Genomic DNA, 22389 nt, shown 5'->3' with positions numbered 1-22389 from the left:
TATTATATCTATTATCTATTGGCGGACTTATAGTCTGTAAACTTTTCTGAAGCAGTTTGATATGAAACAAACCACAAGGACACACTACGACACAGCAGAAGAGATGAAATGAGACTACTAAAGCCCATGACTGAGAGTGGGCAGACTCTAGTCCACCTGGGAGCAGTAATGCACCTCTAAATGTGTTTAAAACCAGGGATGTCCTGATCCGATTTACAGATCGGTATCGGCTGCCCATCTGGCATTTTTTAGAAGATCGGATCGGATTGGATTTGGTCATGAGATCGGGCCGATCTGGACCCGGTTCTCGAGGGGGGGGGGTAAACACACGTCCTGCTCTCTCAAATTAAAGTTTTTGAAGGTAGGGAAAAGGAAAATTAGCTGCTTAGAGGAATTAGTAAAACATCAAGATTTATTGCCTCGTTACTTTATTTTGTTAGGAAAATATCACTGACTAAACTGCCGAAAGTATAACATAAACGTCTGTCCTTCAGTTACGGAGAACATCGATATAACACAAGGCGTGCTACAGAAGGTAGATTTACTCTACCGAAAGTGAAAACAAATAAAATGAAAAGTACTGCAATATATATGTAGCCTCCTGAGACCCAGGAAAGTAAATATTTTGGCTTTTTCACATTAAATAATCGTCTTGATTAGACAAAGCATCATGCTACAGTTTTTCAGATGCAATTTTTAGTGTTACTTTATTTTTCATAGAATGTCTTTTGCAGTGGACAGCATTTTTTTTTTTTTGGTAAAGCTGTGAAACTCTTGTCCCCTACAGAGGACAAAACTGCATTGCTGGGTCTCAGGAGGATAGAGCCATGGTCATATGGAATGCTCTGCCGGGACGAATCATTCAAGAAAATAACAAATACAGATTTGAAGAATTACCGAAAGAGTATTTATTTGCAAAACAATGCTCGGTGTCTGCTAATGTTTAGTCTATTGACATTACATTGATATATAACTGTGAAACATATCTGACCAGTTACAAAGTATGCTAAAAACGACTTTTTGGGAGGTACTGTTAATTGAATTAGGTCCTGTATAACATGTATGTTGTTTTTGTTTTGTATTTGTGACAAATGGCTTTTAGTGGTTGATTTGTTTTGTTTGGTGTGGGGGTGTTTTTGGTCATTTGTGTATTGTAGTGTAAAGACAGTTGTAATGGGTGTGGACTCCAGGAAGAATAACGATGGCCAAAGCTAATGAGATCCAAATTAGAGCCCGACTGATATGGAGTTTTTGGGGCCGATGCCGATACCGATATTGGGGGCTAAAAAAAGCCGATATCCAATATATTGACCAATATCCGATATTGGCCGATAACCGATATATTGACCGATATATGAAATAAGAACACTGATCTACACAGGATATAATAATCTTATATTAGATAATTGTGGACAGGTGATAAACAGTTGCATAAATCTTTGTTTATCTCACAAATATAATTGACACAACTTTCAAATGCGAACTATGCAATCACAAAAATAATTAGAGCAAAAAATTTGACTGACCACAGAATTATGTTTCACTCACAAATTTGGATGTGTCTGCCTCATGCACTACAACTTCTTATGTGGACTAAGGACTAAACTGAGCATGTGCAGAGTGAATTAGGTGAGTCCTAAGTTGTTTTTGATTGGAGCAATAGCAAGAGTTACAACTGACCCATGTTACAACTGTCCCCAGTCTCCCCTACACTATTAACACCCAGGCCTGCTGGCAGAATGAAACTGAGGTAGACAGGAAGTGCACGGACATGGGTGTGTGTGGGGGGTAAATACTTCATAAGACGGGGGGGGGGGGGGGGGTTAGCGGTCCAGCGTTGTCAGAGCGCGCGGTAGCAGTCCGTGATTTTTGCTGGGGTGTAGCTCTGTGATGATGTGATTGTGTGTGGGGGGGTGATAGCGTCATTGTCCGAGCAGGAGTGAAAGTGAAACTAACTCGCTTTAAAGTTCCTCTTATTCTCCGGGCAGCGCACACACACACACACACACACACACACACACAGGAGCAGCAAGCGACAGAATCTCCGCGCAGCAACAAAACTTAATATATCGGCTACATCGGCTACATATTGGCCGATGTTGATTAATCAGTGTGGGGGGGGGCGGTATAGCGGTCCATCCTTGTCAGAGCGCGCAGTAGCTGTCCGTGATTTTCGCTGGGGTGTAGCTCCGTGATTATGTGATTGTGTGTGGGGGGGTGATAGCGTCATTGGCCGAGCAGGAGTGAAAGTGAAACTAACACGCTTTAAAGTTCCTCTTACTCTCCAGGCAGCACACACACACACACACACACACACACAGGAGCAGCAAGTGACAGAATCTCCGCGCAGCAAAAAAACTTAATATATCGGCTACATCGGCTACATATTGGCCGATGTTGATTAATTGGTGATACGCTATAATCGTCAGGCTCTAATCCAAATAAATGAAATTTAACATCTATAGGTTTCACTTTCACTTTAAGGTCTGGTAGTGGGAGTAGGCAGTTGGACCTGCGGGGCTTTTGTGGAATTATTTGACGCGACCCAACCTGCCCTGCAAATAAACTGACATTCTTTTGAGTAACCCAGCCAAAACCGGCTTGTCAAAGGTTCTAATTTGTCCCACAGTATAAATTTGGAAAGTGGAAAAATTATACTAAAATTATTAAGAGTCAAAGATGTCATAGTTGTTTTAGTTCAGCTTCCACATTCAGTCCAATTGGGATCTCAAGTAAAATAAAAGCATAATAACCTATAAATAATGACTCCAAATTTAAATTTCATTGTACAAAGTCGGTATTGGTAGATCAGTAGCGGCAAAAAAAAAAAAAAAAAAATCGGTTCGGAAGCAAAAAAATCCAGATTGGGACATCATTATTTGAAACTACAGATAAATACTAAAAAAAAAAAAAAAATAAAGGAAGTAAAAGCAGCAGTGATCCAGTAGCATCTGTTTAGACGGAGCTGACTGTGAGACTAAAGCAGTAACTTAATCAGGTTTGTCATGACTTTCTTTCATGCATTGTTAACATGTTGCATCATCTGTTTTTCGACTCATTTTTCAAGCCTTAAATGGGCCATGTCGCTGTACTGGTGCAGTTTTATTGGTTGCTCTCATGTCAGCCCAAAAAGAACCTGAAACTTTCGAGTAAACAACCGCAATGTGTTCGATGCATGTGTTGGAATAGGGACGAAAGGGTTTGACGTAGTTTCAACACAAAGAACGCAACCGACATTAGATAGATAGATAGATAGATAGATAGATAGATAGATAGATAGATAGATAGATAGATAGATAGATAGATAGATAGATAGATAGATAGATAGATAGATAGATAGATAGATAGATTCATTACTGGTATTGTTTATCCCTGAAGAAATAACATCGTCAACTCTTACTTTTGTAATTCGTCACAGAGTTGTGTGTCGCCACTTGAATCTTAACTAAAGTATCAAATGTTTTTTTGAATGGGACACATTTTCACCAGTCCAGACAGTACTGTCCAATCAAGAACCCTTAAAGTCACGGGGAATTATGTTTCGTACTGGAACGCAGCCTGAGTTTCTTCGGCAACTTCTGCCAATGAGTCCTTGCGCACAACTACTATCGACCAGCCAATCGCACAAGACCCTGAAGATTTAACAGGGTTTACTGAGGATGCTGCTGCTTCTGCTTCTTCTACTTCTTCTTCGTTTTCATTTTTGTCTTCTTCTCCTCCTCCTTCTTTGTCTTCATTTTTTCATTTTAATCTTCGTTTATGTCTTCATCTTCTTCGTCTTCTTCTTCGTTGTCTTTGTTTTCGTCTTCTTCTGTTCCTCCACCCCCTCCTTCTTCTTTTTGTCCTCTTCTTTTCCTCCTTCATCTTCTTTGTCTTCATTTTTTTCATTTTAATCTTTTTGTCTTCTTCTTCTTCATCTTCATTTTTGTCTTCCCCTTCATCTTCTTCGTCTTCATTTTTTTCATTTTAATCTTCGTTTTTGTTTTCATCTTCCTCTTCTTTGTCTTCTTCAGTGTCTCTGTTTTCGTCCTCTTCTGTTCCTCCACCTCCTTCTTCTTCCTTCATTTTTTCATTTTAATCTTCATTTTTGTCTTCTTCATCTTCTTCGTCTTCTTCTTCGTTGTCTTTGTTTTCGTCTTCTTCTGTACCTCCACCTCCTCCTTCTTCTTCCTTGTCTTCATTTTTTCCTTCTTCTTCTCCTTCTTGGTCTTCATTTTCATCTTCTTCGCCGTCTTCTCCATCTTCTTCATGTTCTTCGTTTTCAATTTAATCTTTGTATTCATTTTCGTCTTCTTTGTCTTCCTTCTTTTTCTCCATCTTCTTCTCCTTTTGTTTTTTTTATCCTTCCTCGTCTTCTTCCTCATCTTCTTCTTTGTCTTCTTCATCTTCATCTTCGTCATCTTCCTTTTCGTCTTCTGTTCCTCCTCCTCCACCTCCTTCTTCTTCCTCATCTTCTTTTTCTCCACCTTCTTCTCCTTCTGTTTTTTTTATCCTTCCTCATCTTCTTCTTTGTCTTCTTCGTCTTCATCTTCGTCATCTTCCATTTCTTCTTCTGTTCCTCCTCCTCCGACTCCTTCTTCTTCTTCTCCATCTTCTTCTCGTTCTGTTTTCTTCTCCTTGCTCATCTTTTTCCTCATCTTCTTCTCTGACAATCATTCTTGTCTTCTCCTTCTTCTTCATCTTCTCCTCTGTTTTCTTCTTCTTCCTCGTCTTCTCATTCTTGTCTGTCTTCATCCTCTTCTTTTGCATGAGTTGCAGTTCTCCCTCTTAGCTTCAACTCCAATTGTCCTCTTCTAGACATCATCGGGCCAAACAAGGCTTTTTAAAAATGCCCGCAGTGTCCGGCGCTGCAATAACATCCGTCCAGTCTAATGAAGGTCTTTTTTCTGACGGAGCGTGTTGGGCTGCATTAACGCTCTTGTTTTTGCATTTTGTTAACTTGCAGGGGTAAAGTCTTGTGCAATAAAGGGAGAAAAAAAAATGAATAAATGAATAACAAAAAACCAGGCTGTATTTACTTGAGTTCTAAATGAGCGTATTTACTGCTCAGTCTTGCGATGCTTCAGTGATTATCTGCCCGCACCACTGTGAACATTCTGCAATCATTACTGTAATTAGTTGACCAGGTTTATCTGCATATTATTCTTCTCTAAGTGGTAGGCAGTAAATGAACGCAGCCTACCTCGACGTTTGCAATATGTCTGTGGGTTTGTGCTGTTTTTCCATATGGTGAATAGTCTTATATACAGGAAGAAATAATGATCCTAAACATACATATACTGAACAAAAATATAAATACAACACTTTTGTTTTTGCTCCCATTTTTCATGAGCTGAACTCAACGATCTAAAACTTTTTCGGTGTATGCATAAGGTTTACTTCTCTCAAATATTGTTCACAAATCTGTCTAAATTTGTGTTAGTGAGCACTTCTCCTTTGCTGTGATAATCCATCGACCTCACAGGTGTGGCATATCCAGATGCTGATTAGACAGCAGGATTATTACGCAGGTGTGCCTTAGGCTGGCCACAATAAAAGGCCACTCTAAAATATGCAGTTTTATCACACGGCACACACTGTCAAAAATAGAGGTACCAGCCTTTACTTAAAAGGGTACAAAAGGGTGTACGTTTTTGAGAGACATTTCTGTACCCTTTCGAAAAGGTCCATTTTTGTACCTTAAGTACTTTACATAGAAAGAAAACTCTCGTATAGCTGATAATGCCATGATGTTTAAAGTTTGAACTGGTGGCCTAATTGAGAAAAAAAATGGCATAGGGAAGCTACGACATCAAGACATGGAGGTGTGAATGAAAACTTGATAAAACAGAGATTATGGCAATAATCAGAGGTTCGAATAAGCTAAATAAATTATTAGGCTATTATCATTGAGCTAAATGGGCTATTAAATTAAAACACAAATTATTATTAAATATAATATAGAATAATTACAGTATGATATATAATAAATAATGCACTAAGCCTAATGTTTGAACTATAATTAGGCCTACTGTTCAGTTAGCCTAGCCTATAGCCTATTCTCATGGTCTACACACATTTTTAATGCTGCAGGGTACCTTATAGTACAAATTTGTACTTTACAGAACTTTGGACCCTTTTTTCATAGTCTAAAGGTGCAATTCTGGCCTCCTAAAGACCAATATTGTACTTTTGAGAGAACATTCTTAAAAAAAAAAGTACTTATAGGTACATAAATGTTCTGATCTTGTACCTCTATTTTTGAGAGTGCAGATGTCACAAGTTTTGAGGGAATATGCAATTGGCATGCTGACTTCAGGAATGTCCACCAGAGCTTTTGCCTGTGAATTGAATGTTCATTTCTCTACCATAAGCCATCTCCAAAGGTGTTTCAGAGAATTCATGAAGAAGACTGTGCGAGGAAAATGGTGATCACACCAAATACTGACTGGTTTTCTGACCCCCCTGGACCACCCAATATAGTAAAAGTGCACATTTTAGAGTGGCCTTTTATTGTGGCCAGCCTAAGGCACACCTGTGCAATAATCCTGCTGTCTAATCAGCATCTTGATATGCCAGGTGGATGGATTATCTCAGCAAAGGACAAAGGAGAAGTGCTCACTAACGCAGATTTAGACAAATTTATGAGCAATATTTGAGAGAAATAGGCCTTTTGTGAACATAGAAAAAGTTTTAGATTGTTGAGTTCAGCTCATGAAAAATGGGAGCAAAAACAAAAGTGTTGCATTTATATTTTTGTTCAGCGTACGTGGATTTTGCTGAACGGTTCCTCGTAGGGGAAGCAGTAATGGCGGTATGGTGTGAACATTTTGACAATGTGTTAAACTGCAGGAGTCTGTCAGAAAGGCAGAAAGTGATAAAGCTGTAGATTAGATTCAACAAGAGCCATGTGGAGGAAGAAGATGCACAGTTAAATGAATGAAAAAGGGCGTGATTTGACAGAGGAGTGTTTGGGCAAACAGCTCATTACATGTAGTCGTCTCAAAATGGCAGCTGTCATTAGTTATATTCAAAGGGAGTGAAAACACTGTGATTCGACTTCTCAATGTAAAAAGAAAAAGTACGCAATTAGTAGTGGAATCGTCAAAAAGGTGCTTGAAGGGAAAGGATTTTATTTTAATTTGTTTGGATTTTGAGGTCGGAGCTCTTCAAGATGGAATGTGGTGATTGTTTCATCAATGCAACGGAACAGTTTTGTAATTATATACTTAACCCTTTATAGGCCACTCATAGGAATACTCTGAAACTCAAAATTTCAGCCATAGTGTGTGATTGGAGGACATAGCAAGAATGTATTACTTTTGTGAAGTGTTTTTTTTTTTTTTAATTATTAATTTGTAGAAAATCCAGGTCAGTGAAGTTACCATATTTGCTGACTTACCCGTAAGTGGCAAAAAAAAAAAAAAAAAAAAAAAAAAAAAAAAAAAAAAAAATATATATATATATATATATATATATATATATATATATATATATATATATATATATATATATAAGAAGTATATAAAAATAACAAGTGGTGCCAGGCACAACAAACCCCGCCCCTTGCATGTATTGTAGCTTATTTTGGGAACAATCCAGCTGATGTCATCATGTCTGTGTGTGTATTGTAAAGTAAATTGAAACAAAATTGATTTTTTTTTAATAGACATTTGAAATTTCACCCATTTTCAGTAAATGGGAGAAAAACATGATTTTAAAAATTCATTAAAAAAAAAAAAAAAAGACCTTTGACGTACTTTTCCCAAAACGTAACAACATCTATTTTGGGTCACTGGTAATCTATAAACCCAATTTGGTGTGAATTCAACCAATAGTTTTTCTGCTTAAGTGTTAAACAAAGAAACAAACTGAATCAAACACAATACCTTCAGAGGGTGGAGTAGTAAAATTAACATTCCTGAACTTATTTTATTTCAATATTTGTAAACTCGGAGCCTCCCGAAGCTTTGGTAACATTGTAAGAACATTTCTATTTTATATTGTTCAAGCTGAGTTTATTTGAGTAATTAAGTAATTTTTTTGTTGATGGAAGGTTCATTTATTCATTAATGACCAATTTATTTATTTTTCTTATCACTGAAAAAGGGTACTTTCAGTTTATTTATAACGCATGTAAGGTGAAAAGAACATCACTTTTAGATCATTCCAACAACATTAGTACTGATCCAGACCCCTGTCCACATCCACATGATCCCTTTGAACATCATTCCTTACATTAGTACCATTACTTCATGGTACTGAACAAAGCAGGTCCACTCACTGTTCATGCAGAGGTGGACCTTACAGACCCTGGAGACCACATTGGACCTAAGATTGTTGACTCACTGTAACTGTTGTCATCACTGTCTTGTAATGTAATGTATTTTGTGAAATTTTCAACGTTTTTCATTGTCTTGTAGAAAATCAAGGTTAATGAAATTACCATATTTGGTTTTTCACCCTTAAGTGGCAAGAAATAAATAAGAAATACAAGAAAAACACATGCAGAGGTGGATCTTACAGACCCTGGAGACCACATTGGACCTGAGATTGTTGACTCACTGTAACTGTTGTTGTCACTGTCTTGTAATGTATGTGGAAATGACCAAAAATAGTCACTTGCCCGATAAAGGGTTAACAGCTAAAATTACCATTTAACCCTTTATAGGGCACTTACAGAAATACTCTGAAATTTTGAGATATTATTGGAAGACATGACAAGACATTATTACTTTTGTGAAATTTTTCAACGTTTTTCATTGTTATGTAGAAAATCAAGGTTAATGAAGTTACCATATTTGGTTTTTTTACCCTTAAGTGGCAAAAAATAAATAAACACAAGAAAAATACATACAGAGGTGGACCTTACAGACCCTGTAGACCACATTAGACCTGAGATTATTGACTCACCGTCCTCACTGTAACTATTGTCGTCACTGTCTTGTAATATATGTGGAAATGACCAAAAATAGTCACTTTCCCGATAAAGGGTTAACAGCTAAAATGATCTGTTAACCCTTTATAGGGCACTTATAGAAACACTCTGAAATTCTGAAATGTTATTGGAAGACATGACAAGACTTTAATATTTTTGTGAAAATTTTCAATGTTTTTCATTGTCATGTAGAAAATCAAGGTTAATGAAGTTACCATATTTGGTTTTTTACTCTTAAGTGGCAAAAAATAAATAAGAAATACAAGAAAAACACATGCAGAGGTGGACCTTACAGACCCTGTAGACCACATTGGACCTGAGATTGTTGACTCACTGTCCTCACTAGAACTGTTGCTATCACTGTCTTGTAATGTATGTGGAAATTACCAAAAATAGTCACTTGCCCAATAAAGGGTTAACAGCTAAAATTACCTTTTAACCCTTTATAGGGCACGTATAGAAATACTTTGAAATTCTGAAATATTATTGGAAGACATGACAAGACGTTATTACTTTTGTGAAATTTTTCAACGTTTTTCATTGTCATGTAGAAAATCAAGGTTAATGAAGTTACCATATTTGGTTTTTTACCCTTAAGTGGCAAAAAATAAATAAGAAATACAAGAAAAACACATGCAGAGGTGGACCTTACAGACCCTGTAGACCATATTGGACCTGAGATTGTTTACTCACTGTACTCACCGTTACTGTCACTGTCTTGTAATGTATGTGGAAATGACCAAAAATAGTCACTTGCCCGATAAAGGGTTAAAAAAATATCTGAACTGTACCGTCGTGTCTTGTTCTTGTTCCTAATGCCAGAGGAACACTTACAAATACACAGAGTGGAACCGAAAGAGTGGTTTGATTTCACATTCCGAGGACTCGAGAGAAAGTTACCAAAAGTAATTACAGATTTAATAACACAGCTCTGAGATAAAGCTGACTGCTCATTACCATTCATCACTAGGTAATCATTTACTGATTAACTTTCCAGTCCAGATGAATACGTTATCATTTACTGAAGCTCAATGGAATCATTTTAAAGATGAAAAACAATTACTCAGGCATTATTCTGGGGTTTGGTTTGTTCTCGGGCTCTTTTGTTTCGTGAGCGGTGCTGAGGTTTCCGATCGGTTTGTCCGAGCTGGTTTCTTTACGTCAGAGGGATTGTGGTCTTGCATGATTTCCCTGAGAAGTTTAGACGTAGATGTGTAGAAATGCTGGCGTTAACAGGTCAGTCTTCCGTCAGAAAAACTGCTGCGAGTCTCAGAGTCGGCCAACAAACTTTAATAACATCCCACTGGAGTAACAGCAGATGTGGACATCAGACTCTGTTTCCAGGACGGATACGAAGCCAATTAGAAAAATATGTGAAAGAACACGAGGAAACAGTAATTATACAATAAGTAACCTGTACCTAACGATTCATTCAGGTCGAGTTTGACCCATTTGTTAACAGTAGTCGCTTTTCCATTGGACATGTGCGCAAAACTTTAATGATATTTACTAAATGTGGAAAAAACACAAGTGCATAATGTTGGTTTTTCCCTGAAATCACAAATGCGATGATTTGTTTATTTATTATCACAAGACGACATGAGAAGTCATTCCATAAACATGGCGACGAACGTAAATATGGTGTTGATTTACAGATATATTCATTATTATTATTATTATATATTACCCCCCTATCCCGTACTAAATTAAAAAATGATTCGGTTGCCATGGTGTGTCCACACATACTGCGCCATGTTTCTTTTAAAACTCTTCTTTGCTTGTCGTAAAGTCCGTCAACATCCGTTTTTTTTTAAATTCACATGACTATAGTTGCAGACAAAGGTCTTTCCATTGCAGTTTTGCGTGATATAGCAGTTGCGCTACGCCCCAAAAACCAACTCTTGCCAGCTGAAAAACTTGTGGTTTTGGTGAAATTGTCGGTAAATTCTTATGCGCAAGGTGTATTCGCGCAATTTGAGGGTCATTGGAAAAGCAACTACTGAAAGACATTTAGGCTGAACCGGTAAACTCATTAAATGTGTAAAGTTAAAAAATGTCTAAATTAAATGTCTGAATTAAAAAATGATTGGGTTTCCTGGTGTGTCCACACATACCGCGGCATGTTTCTTCTTCTTTTTCGCTTGTTGTAACGTATGTCAACATCCGTTTTTTTAATTCACCTGACTCTAGTTGCGAAAAAAAGGTCTTTCCATTGCAGTTTTACGTGATATACCAATTGCGCTATGCCTGAAGAACCACCTCTTGCCAGTGCAACAACTTTTAATCGAAAAATGAAACTTTTGGCGAAAGTTATACTTGTGCAATTTGAGGGTCAATGGAAAAGCGACTAGTGGAAACATCCTACATTACATTTAGTTTTAGCCTGACTTCTGGAATATGTTCCTGTGCTGCAAATTTCCATTCATTTAGATTAGGAGTCAACAAATATGGAACAAAAACAGGATGTTGGTCATTTATTTACAAACATATTTAATTTAATTTATTTAACCTGTATTTAACCAGGTAGGTGAGTCGAGAAGCATGACAGGCAGATAAAACAGTCAGAACAAATTACAAAGTTGCATAACCAGCCATAATAGCGCTAAAAGAGAGCATTTTTTACAGTATTTACAATGATATATGTCAGGGATTAAAGTTCTCCGTCACCACGACGGATTTCCGTCAAATGGAAAAATTGAGGGGGGAAAAAAGTCATATTGAAGTAACTTCCCCACATGTTTTGCGGAGTCCAGTCGGCACCGCGATCCTGTCCTGGGTCTGCTGTCCTGGGTCTGCAGGTGTTTAACCCAGGCACGCCACGCACAGTGGGCTGATAGGTTTAACAGTGATGATAATAAGATGACTTCTTTATTTTTATGTCGGGAGGAGAGACTGATGACTATTTCTCTTTGGAAGGAAACGCTGCTCATTCTGTGCCTCAGAAACACATGGACAAGTTCAGCTTTACTGAAGTTCAGCCTCCAGACGCTAACTGTAGTTTAGTGCTAACAAGTAGCTTTCATTATGAAAGAACCACAGCGAAAAGGGAAGAAGACAGAACTGATCTACATGGACCTTCATGTTTGGGTTAATAGCTTATCTCCTCTTGCCGGTATATGACTGGTATGTGCGTTTGTGTGTATGTGCCCTTCCCGTGTGTGCGGCTGTGCGCGCCGCGGCCTTACGCAGTTACGCGCCCGACTGCATAAGTGCTTTATTTTGACCTGTTTAGCATCTTATTTCTATCTGTGTGGTACAGTATGAAGATAAAATTGAATGAATGAGTAACACCCTTGGTATTCGCAGTGCCAAATAGCAGAAAAAATAAAAGATTAGTTGGTCAGGGTTACATTTACACAGACATTTTCCCCAAAATTCATGTGCTGTTGGAGTTGGAGTTATGTTTTAGGAGTTCCTAAATTGTTAAATAAAAAGTTTTTCACTCATTTTTTGCAGTAAGGTTTTCTTCTAGTTATTATTTTCACTTGCTTCAGAGGTTTTCATACCCTTTAAAATTAACCAGAGAGCACTAAAATTGACCTGAAGCTTTAAAAATGTTCTGGGGGAGGACCCCCAGACCCCCCACCATTACCACTCATGACATTTTTTCTATCCATGTTACTAATCTTCTACACCTGTACACTCTCCCATTCAGTGTGTTTTACAGTAGTGCCAAATTTGACTATATAAACTCGTACGCTATAGTAGTATTGTATTGCATCATTTTTAATAGTGGCCAATGATTTTGACCAGAAGAAAATTTTCAGTCAGATGAAAATTTTTTGCTTTAATCCCTGATATATGTATATTTTTGAAAAAAGAGTAGTAGTAAGAATAGTTGTTAGAAATGAAACACCTGATTTCAACATGTCCCAACACTTTTGTCCATATAGTGTACATCTTCTGGAGTGTTACTCGACTTAAAACTTCCTTTGAGGAGGTTTGAAAGGGAAAATAATTTTATTTAGTCTGTTTTTTTTTATGCATTTTGGTCACTTAAATCACCTTTCTTCCACATTCTGATCCTCTGTTTGGACTTCAGTCGATCATCTTGACCATATCTACATGTACAAAAGCATTGAGTTGCTGCCATGTGGTTGACTTTCAGATATTGGTGTACCTAATAAAGTGGCCGGTGTGTGTACATGTGGCTGATGTGTATTTTGAAACAGTCATACGCCAACAATATACATAAAAATACTAGTGATAGGTGTAAAATGATACTATGACACACACTCAGAACATTGAAAGGCTGAGAGTTGTGTGGTCATTCCAGATATTCACAATGACTGTTCCATAATACAGCGAGCTGATTTGATCCATTATAATATTCATTACAATATAAATTATAGCTGGTTTAATATGAATATTAATGAAGTGCATGAATATTAATGAAGAGCAGTAAAAGTACAGTTTATAACGCAAGAAATGTTCATAAATTCATTCATGTAACATATTAAATGTTAAGAACCGTTGAGGATACACATGTTTCGTCGAGCGGGAGTACAAATACTGCCATGTACTGTCAAATAATTAAAACTAATAACATGAGTAACAGGAAAACAAACAACACATTTAAAGAAACAAGACAGAGTTTCAGTCGGACTTGGGGCTTATAGTTGACTTTTCATGTGTGGGATGCACAATAACTGTCAGCAGCAATAATGATAGGTCCGATATTAGAAAAAATGACGATAATTCCGATAATTAAAGTTTTCACCAATGAATAGAGCTCATAATATTAAATCTAAGGCCCAGTTTACACGACAGCGCTCTCAGGTGAAAACGACAAAATATTGTATCAGATGTGTCTTTTGTTTAGACGGCAACAGCGTTTTTAGGGGTTGAAAATGCAAAAAAAGTGAAATTACCTTCCAGAGCGGAAATCTGAAAAACGCTCTACTCTCGTCGCATACAGTTTCCATCACAGGCATGAAAACATGTCAGATTATTTATTCTAATTTCATTTCACTTCATTTTATTTCTTTATTTAGACAGGGACAATGCACAAACATACATTAACCTTAAAAAGGAGAGATGTAGTGTGCCAGGTTCTAGCACTAGTGCTAATTTCCACCTGTAATCCCTGGGCAGGCTGATGTTATCATTAAAAAAACAGACATTAATTAAAACTAAAACATTAAAAAAACAGTAAAAAATGCATATTTATAACTATTTCTGTTTATCATTAAAAAACCCAGACATTAGTAAAAACTAAAACATTAAAGAACAGTAAAAAAAAAAATGCATATTTATAATTCCATTTATTAGGGATGCAAATTATCGATTAATTCATTAATTGTTAGTTGGTTGCCCTTATCGATTGATTAACGATTAATTGATAAGTGGTGATTTTCCTGAGAACCTGAATTTCTTTTTCAAGACAGTCTATAAGAATAAAAGCTAAATATTGATTATACACTTCATGAAAAAAGCATTTCATATTCCTTAATGATTGATTTATTGAACCATTGGATACAGTCAGTGTTTCCTGCGAAATTCATCTGTTGATGTAGTGGTGTGTAATGGGGGGGGGTAGTACTCCTCTACTCGTGTGCGTGCGTCACTTTCCGTCCTACTTCTAATACTATGGGGGTACGGTGCAGTCTGTACCCCCCCAGAAGTGAAAGTGAAACTTTTCACTGACTGTAGACTACACCAACCTCCAGGGAAAACGCTCCGATACTGACCCCGCATTTGTGTGTGTATTTATTTGGGGGTGCACCGCCCCCACAAACAGATGGGCCGGTCTGTGTTTGGCTCCACCGTGTCCATAAAGACATTCTAACTCATCAACGCCATGATCCGGTTCAATGACTGGCTATCCCAGCTGCTGCGTCGCAACAAACCGGCAGCCTTCGGACAGGTTTGGACGGGCGGAAAAGGGCAATTAACCGACAATTAATAATTTAATCGAGCAAATTCTTATTGACAATTAATCGTTAGTCAATTAATTTTTTACATCCCTACCATCTATGTAATCCAGGCATGTCCAAAGTCCGGCCCGGGGGCCAATCACGGCCCGCGGTCAGATTTTATACGGCCCACAGCTTGGGTTTTATATTATATTATTTATGGCCCGCTTGGACTGTTGAACTGAGTACATGAATCATAAAAGGTTCCAAATGCAGTTTCTCCTTTCACCTCATGGTGGCAGCACCACTCTAACTCTATCTGGCTCTGTGACTTCGCCGTGAACCTTTTTCGCTAATTTCTAACCACGGCGCCTGTAAATAAAAAAACGAAAGTTGACAGTGAGGGCCGCCGCTTCCAGGAGAGATGGGAATTACAATTTTTTTTCACTGAAAATTGAGGCAATTATGTTTGCGTAATTTGTCAAGAGACTGTTGCCTTGTTTAAGAATTCAATGTAAAGAGACACGAGCAGGCAAAACATGCTAACGCATATGACAAGCTAGCAGGGAGTGAGCTGCTTTCAAGCTGCTTTCAAGCATTCAAGATGCTTTAAACTCACAACAGTGACTCTTCATGTGAACATGTGAGTTCAATGAATTCACCACCAAGGCAGGCTACCAAGTTGCCAGGTTAGTTGCCTCTAACTGCTGGTGTTATGTACTTGTAGATGTGACACAAATATTACTTTCTGAATGATTTTGTGAAAGACAAGAGTAAGAGTCATATGTTTTCATCTTAAACGTTAACAGACTTTGCATTACTGAGTAATATATGAGTAATGATTACTCATATAAGTCATGTTTAAAATGAATGTGGGGTTAAGATTTTTATCAACTTGGAAGTTTAAGATACTCTATACAGTTTGTTCTGTGTTATCTGACTCCAGATGTGAAAGGAAGGCAGAACTGTTTTGTTTTTTTTTGTTTTTGTTTTTAATTTGTTCACACCTCAGTGGCTTAGATTTGGTTACATTGCCATTTAAAAAAAACGATATTGTGACAATGAAAATAAAATTGTTGTAGAACAGCGCATTTATATGTAATTTTTACTGTTTAAAAAACGTCAGAAGGGACCACTGGCCCCTGGCAATGTCCACATTATCAGATCTGGCCCTCTTGAAAAAAAGTTTGGACACCCCTGATGTAATCTAACCATAACTACGCCTCCTCGTCTGTCTGGACAAAATTGTCAGTTTTTGTGTGTTGCTTCGCCATGTTGTGTTTCCTGTTTTGTGATTGTATTTCGCGCTAGTAGAGAAACAGGAAGAGAAGTAGAACGGTTCTACGCAGGCGCTTGGTCTTGGTGGTGGTGATGTCACCTGGCGTGCATACTATATCGATAAATAGGGCATTTCACACACTTTTACGTGTCCGTCTGCATGTAGATTTTCCCCAAAAAATGCATGTCTAAATGCAGAATTAAAAGTGAGAACGCAACGCCACTTTTGTGTTTTCGGTTCAGATCATTACCATCTAAATGTAGCCTAAATTGCTTAGATTTTGCGTGTTTCACCAGTAGACAGTGCACGTTGTTGCCTTGCCAACCGCCATAAAAACCAAGAAGAAGAAGAAGAGGTCTGGTCAGTCCACTGTTTGTCAGTCAAAGGGTTTTCAGTTCCATACTCTCTGCTACAGCTGCAAGACCAAGAGGAAGATCAAAGAGTTGTTTTGGCTGTTTTGGTCCAAAACTGAGATTTTTCAGGACTGCATTACAAATGGAGGGGTAGGAGAAATGTCCCATAATTCTCTTCAAATAATTGGCAAGATGGAGGTAAACACAGCAAAAAAGTGCAGCAGCGTGATGAAAGAAACACACAAATATACGTATTTTCTTCATGAACAACTTAATCATTTGATCAGCCGTTAAATGTGTTATAGATCGCATTTCTGTGGTTTGCGGTTGATAGCCACAAAAAGATGACCAAAGCCCGTGGAACAGAGACGGTAACAGCTGGTGACGGCATGGTGAATTCTTTCGGAAGCAAAGTCGTTGCATCTGTTTATATCGGCATCGATGACCGCTAATGACGTAACAGGTCTTGAATAGGGGAATGTTTCAACCCCTACCCCTGCAACTCTGTTTCAAGGGGTAGTGCCAAGTGCAAGGGCCAAGGGGGAGGGGCCAAGGGGTGAATTGGGATTGGGCCTTTGTCTGTTGTCCATTTTGGTTCAGTAGAAACCTTTATTTTACTATTATCTGTGATTTACCACTGATGCAAAATAATAGTGAAAGAATTTGAAGAATGGGAACGATTGTTGTTTGTTATCGGGATTGGTTACAAGAAACAGGAAGTTATCGGTTATCAGTATCGGTGGTAAAAACAATTATCGTGCATGCCTAGATGTAGCATGTTCCAGATGTGTGCATAGTCAGAGTTTAGTCTGATATGTGTAGGATTTTTGAGTTTCTTATGGGATCTGACAGGAATGTACGGTAGGTTGAAGGATGGGGTAAGGGGGCGGGAGATTATAAATTAAACTTTATCCCACTCCTTTTTCAAATGTTGGACTTTCTTTTATATAATCCTTTAGTTGTTTGGTTTTAATGCAAATTCGAAATAAACAAACAAGCAAACAAACAAACACAAAAACTGAAAGTACTATTGCTAAATTTTGGTAAACAAGTACTTACTGACTATGGACCCCTTTAACATGATATGATATGAGGACTAGAATAAGTGTGAGCTGTAATGAATGTGAGGCTGAAGTGATAAAGTTAGTGTGGTGGTTTAATAGTGGAGGCAGAGGCGTGTCTGTGCAGAATGTCACTATAATCCAGGACAGACCAGAAGAAGAACGCCTCAATTATCCAGAAAATTAACTCTGCCTCTATATAAATACCCACGCTCCCACAGAAGTATGTCAATGTGAAAGTGAAAGTTATTGATCCGACAGATACTTACTGATTACGAAACTATACCTACATACGTACGCACATATATAAAATATATATACATACTAGAGCCCGACCGATATGGGATTTTTGGAGCCGATACCGATATTGGGGGCTAAAAAATAGCCGATATCCAATATATTGGCCGATATCCGATATTGGCCGATAACCGATATATTGGCCGATATATGAAATAAGAACACTGATCTACACAGGATATAATAATCTTCTATTAGATAATGGTGGACAGGTGGATAAACAGTTGCATAAATCTGTGTTTATCTCACAGTTTTAATTTTTTACATTTTTTTAATAAATTCTTAGAAATTTCAGGCAACCCTAGACTTCAAAATGGAGACATTTTATTTGCTAAAATTAATTTGTTTTTGATCGTATAATAGTTTGCGATGCTATTTTGCAAATAAACGTTAATTTTAGGCAACATTTAGGCTATATAATGTAAATTTTTATGAGTAAGTTTTAATTTTAAAATTTTTTAAAATAAATTATTAGAAATTTCAGGCTACCCCAGACTTCAAAACGGAGACATTTTATTTTGCTAAAATTAATTTGTTTTTGATCGTGTAATAGTTTGATATAATATGTTGCAAATAAATGTTAATTTTAAACATTTAGACTATGTAATGTAAATTTTTATTAGTAAGTTTTAAGTTTTTTATTTTTATTTTTTGTAAATTATTAGAAATTTCAGGCGACCCTAGACTTCAAAACAGAGACATTTTATTTGCTAAAATTAATTTGTTTTGATCGTGTAATAGTTTGCTATAATATGTTGCAAATAAACATTAATTTTAAACATTTAGACTATGTAATGTACATTTTTATTAGTAAGTTTTAATTTTTAATTTTTTAAAAATAAATTATTAGAAATTTCAGGCGACCCCAGACTTCAAAACGGAGACATTTTATTTGGCTAAACTTAATTTGTTTTTGATCGTGTAATAGTTAGCTATAATATGTTGCAAATAAACATTAATCTTAAACATTTAGACTATAAAATGTAAATTTTTATTAGTAAGTTTTAATTAAAATTTTTTTGAAAAAAATTATTAGAAATTTCAGACAACCCTAGACTTCAAAACAAAGACATTTTATTTGGCTAAAATTAATTTGTTTTTGATCGTGTAATAGTTTGCTATAATATGTTGAAAATAAATGTTAATTTTAAACATTTAGACTATGTAATGTAAATTTTTATTAGTAAGTTTTAATTTTAAATTTTTTTTTATAAATTATTAGAAATTTCTGGCGACCCCAGACTTCAAAACGGAGACATTTTATTTGCTAAAATTAATTTGTTTTTGATCATGTAATAGTTTGCGATAATATGTTGCAAATAAACATCAATTTTAGACAACATTTAGGCTATATAATGTACATTTTTATTAGTAAGTTTTATTTTTTTATCAATTACTAGAAATTTCAGGTGACCCCATTTGAATTCCAGGCGACCCCACGTGGGGTCCCGACCCCAAGGTTGAAAAACACTGCTCTAGATGTTTCAGACCCCCTACCACAACACACATCCTTAAATCTGTACATCTGAATGTTTCACAGGGCGTTATTTTACAAATGAGATAAAATAAGCTGTAAGGAATGAAGTAAAAGTAAGTCTAAAAAAAACTTAAAGTGGCAGAATAATAACGAATAAGCAGAGAAAATTTATGTAAAAGAGCAAAGTGTGAAGTATGAGAATGACATGAATATAAAAATGTAATCACTTTTCTGTTTCTGAAAACATTTATTCATCATTATTCACATTTGTAAAAGTCACGCATGATCGTCTGTAAACGTAGCTTAATTTTACACATGATCCATAATGATGACGGTGCAGAAAAACAGAAATATTCACTAAAAAATGCATCTTATAAATGTTTCAGACCCCTACATACGACACACATCCTTAAATCTGCACTCTGCACACATCTGAACGTTTCACAGGACGTTAAAGACACAAGAATCTCATAAATAGTTACCCAATTAACCCCACCCCCCACCCCCCACACACACCCCCTCAGTGGTCTCCAGAGGACCCAGTCTAAACCTGCTCTCCCTGGTCCAGGCCTCATTGCTCTGTTTTATATGAATGAATAATTCTCCCCTCATGTTTGTAACCTTGAATGGTGACAGATAATATTATGGCTCTTCGCGCTTTATGCATTTATTCTGACAAATCTCAAACCCATCCCCTCATCACAACAGACCCCCACCCCACCCCCTTTAACTACCCCCCCCCCCCCTCATTTGACGACAACCCCCCCCCCCCCCCAACACATGTATAATTCATCCTCCTCCTTCTCTGTTCCTGGGTCTCTAAAGCTGGTACAGCATTCACCTCCTTCTTGTTCTTCCTCCTCCTCTTTCTTCTTCTCTTTCTTCTCCTCCTCCTCCTCCTTTTTGCTCTTATTCTTCTCTTTTTCATTTTCCTCCGTCTTTTTCTTCTTCTCGTCCTCTGCCTCCTCCTCCTTTTTCTTCTTCTCCTCTTCCTCCCCTCCTTCTTCTCCTCTTCCCTCTCCTCCTCCTTTTTCTCCTTGTCCTCTTCCTCCCCTCCTCCTCTCCTGTTTCTCCCTCTCTTCCTCCTCCTCCCTCTCTTCCTCATTACCTCTTCTTCCTACTCTTCCACCCCTTTCTTCTCCTCCTCCTCCCCTTCTTCTTCTTCTCCTCCTTCCCCTTTCTCTTTATCTTCTTCCTCCTTCTCTTTCTCCTCCTCTTCCCCCTCATCTTCCTTCTCCTCCCCCTCTTCCTCCTCCTCCCTCTCCTCCCTCTATTTCTCCCCCCTCCTCCTTCTCCTCCCCCTCTTTCTCTTCTTCCTCCTCCCTCTCTTTCTCCCCGTCCTCCTCTTCCTCCTCTTTCTCCTCCTCCTCCCCCTCCTCTTTATCTTCTTCCTCCTTCTCTTTCCTCCCCTCTTCTTCCTCCTCTTCCTCTTCCTTCTCCTCCCCCTCTTCCTCTTTCTCCTCTTCCTCCTCCTCCCCCCTCCTCCTCCTCTTCCTCCTCTCCTCTTTATCTTCTTCCTCCTTCTCTTTCTTCTCCTCTTCCTCTTCCTCCTCCTTCTCTTCCTCCTCTTCCACTTCCTCCTCCTCCCCCTCCTCTTTATCTTCTTCCTCCTCCCCCTCCTCCTTTTCCTCTTCGTCCCCTCCTCTTTATCTTCTTCCTCCTCTTCCTCCTCCCCCTCCTCCTTTTCCTCCTCCTCCTCTTTATCTTCCTCCTCCTCCTCCCTCTCCTCTTTATCTTCTTCCTCCCCCTCCTCCCCCCCCCCCCCCTTCCTGTTTCAGTGGATACTCCAGTGCGTTTAAGTTCCCGCTGACACAGAGAAGCGGGAGAATATTGTCAGAGAATTACAGGAGCAAACATGGCAGGAAAAGGAGGATGTGAATGTGAATAATCTGTGTATGACAGCCACAGCCAGGGGATTTATTTTTGCATGAGGTTGGAGCTGTCAGTGGGCATCTAACACAGGAGATATGGATCCTCTATAGAGCTGAGCTGCTCTTTGCATCCCTTGTGCTTTCGGCTCGATTAGGAGCCCAAAATTTACCGTGACACCCCTTCCATTTTTCTGATTCGTGTTTATGCGCTGGACCTGTTGCACTACAGGGCGTCTGCTCATCCCTGAAGTCGACGCTGACTGGAGCGCTGGTTCCAATCCGCACCGGGGATCGTCCCATTTCCAGATATCATTTATGACACTCAATCCATCTTGTGTGATTGATTTATTGATATAATTTGTCAACTGTCTCCCCGCTGTGATAATATTCTGACAGGAAAAAAAATTAACTTTAAAAAAAAAAAAAAAAAAAAAAAAAAAAGCTGCCTTTCTCACTGTCATAATGACTCAACAAAATAGTCGAAGTACACTGTAAAAAAGGGTTTTGGGGGTTGGCAAATACAAACTATGGAAATCAGTTACATTTTAATCAATAGTACACTGAAAAAAAAAAAAAAAGTGAAAAAACGGTATTATTCCAGCAGCAGGGGTACCAAAAAAAATACTATTAAATAACGGAAAATAACCATCTCATAAAAATACGGTAATTTTCCATAATTAAAATACAGTTTTTTGCCCTAACTTTACATGAGATTTTGCTTTTTTTTGACTTTTTATTGTTTAATAAAGAATATTTTCATGTATTAAATCAGTCAAATTAACTATAAATATATATAGAAATAATTTTCCATGAGACTAACTTGTACAATCCACTGATAAAAACTGTATTTGGACAGTTTATCAGTGCTTATACATGTTATACATTCACAAAAATACATTTATTCAACATTTTTGTTGTGAAACCTCCTGTAATTACACAAGACATTTGTCAATTAACAAGTCTTTTTAAACTTAAAGAACAAATACTTCTTTTACAGTTAATTGTCTGTAATTTTATCTCGTTTTATTGTTAGTTTTTTACAGTATTAAACTTTAAATTAACAGTTTAATCTCATAAATAGAAAAGAAATATTTGTGAAATTATGATACTAATGCAGTCCAAGGCAGCAGTGAACAGGTGAGTCTGTAACCTTGACTTAAAAGAACTCAGACTCTCAGCAGACCGGATATTTTCTGGTAGTTTGTTCCAAATATACGGAGCATAGAAACTGAACGCTGATTCTCCATGTTTAGTTCTGACTTTTGGAACACAGAGCAGA

At 37.5% G+C, this 22389-nt stretch overlaps 1 protein-coding gene and 1 long non-coding RNA gene across 2 annotated transcripts in view; one reads left to right on the top strand and one right to left on the bottom strand.

Annotated features, from left to right (window-relative positions):
- The window catches only part of gfra4a (GDNF family receptor alpha 4a), a 552913-nt gene that overhangs the window by 5693 nt on the left and 524831 nt on the right, over positions 1-22389 (top strand). The window lies entirely within an intron of this gene.
- Positions 10731-11226, bottom strand: LOC115414074 (uncharacterized). Its single transcript, XR_003934552.1, has 2 exons — positions 11177-11226; positions 10731-10815 (listed from the first exon to the last, which is right to left on the bottom strand). It is a non-coding gene; the product is annotated as an uncharacterized LOC115414074 (long non-coding RNA).

The sequence above is a fragment of the Sphaeramia orbicularis genome, chromosome 22 (genome assembly GCF_902148855.1).
Source record: "Sphaeramia orbicularis chromosome 22, fSphaOr1.1, whole genome shotgun sequence".
In the NCBI taxonomy this organism is placed as follows: domain Eukaryota; kingdom Metazoa; phylum Chordata; class Actinopteri; order Kurtiformes; family Apogonidae; genus Sphaeramia; species Sphaeramia orbicularis.
Note: the sequence above shows the minus strand (reverse complement) of the source record. Positions and strands in the feature narration are given on the sequence as shown.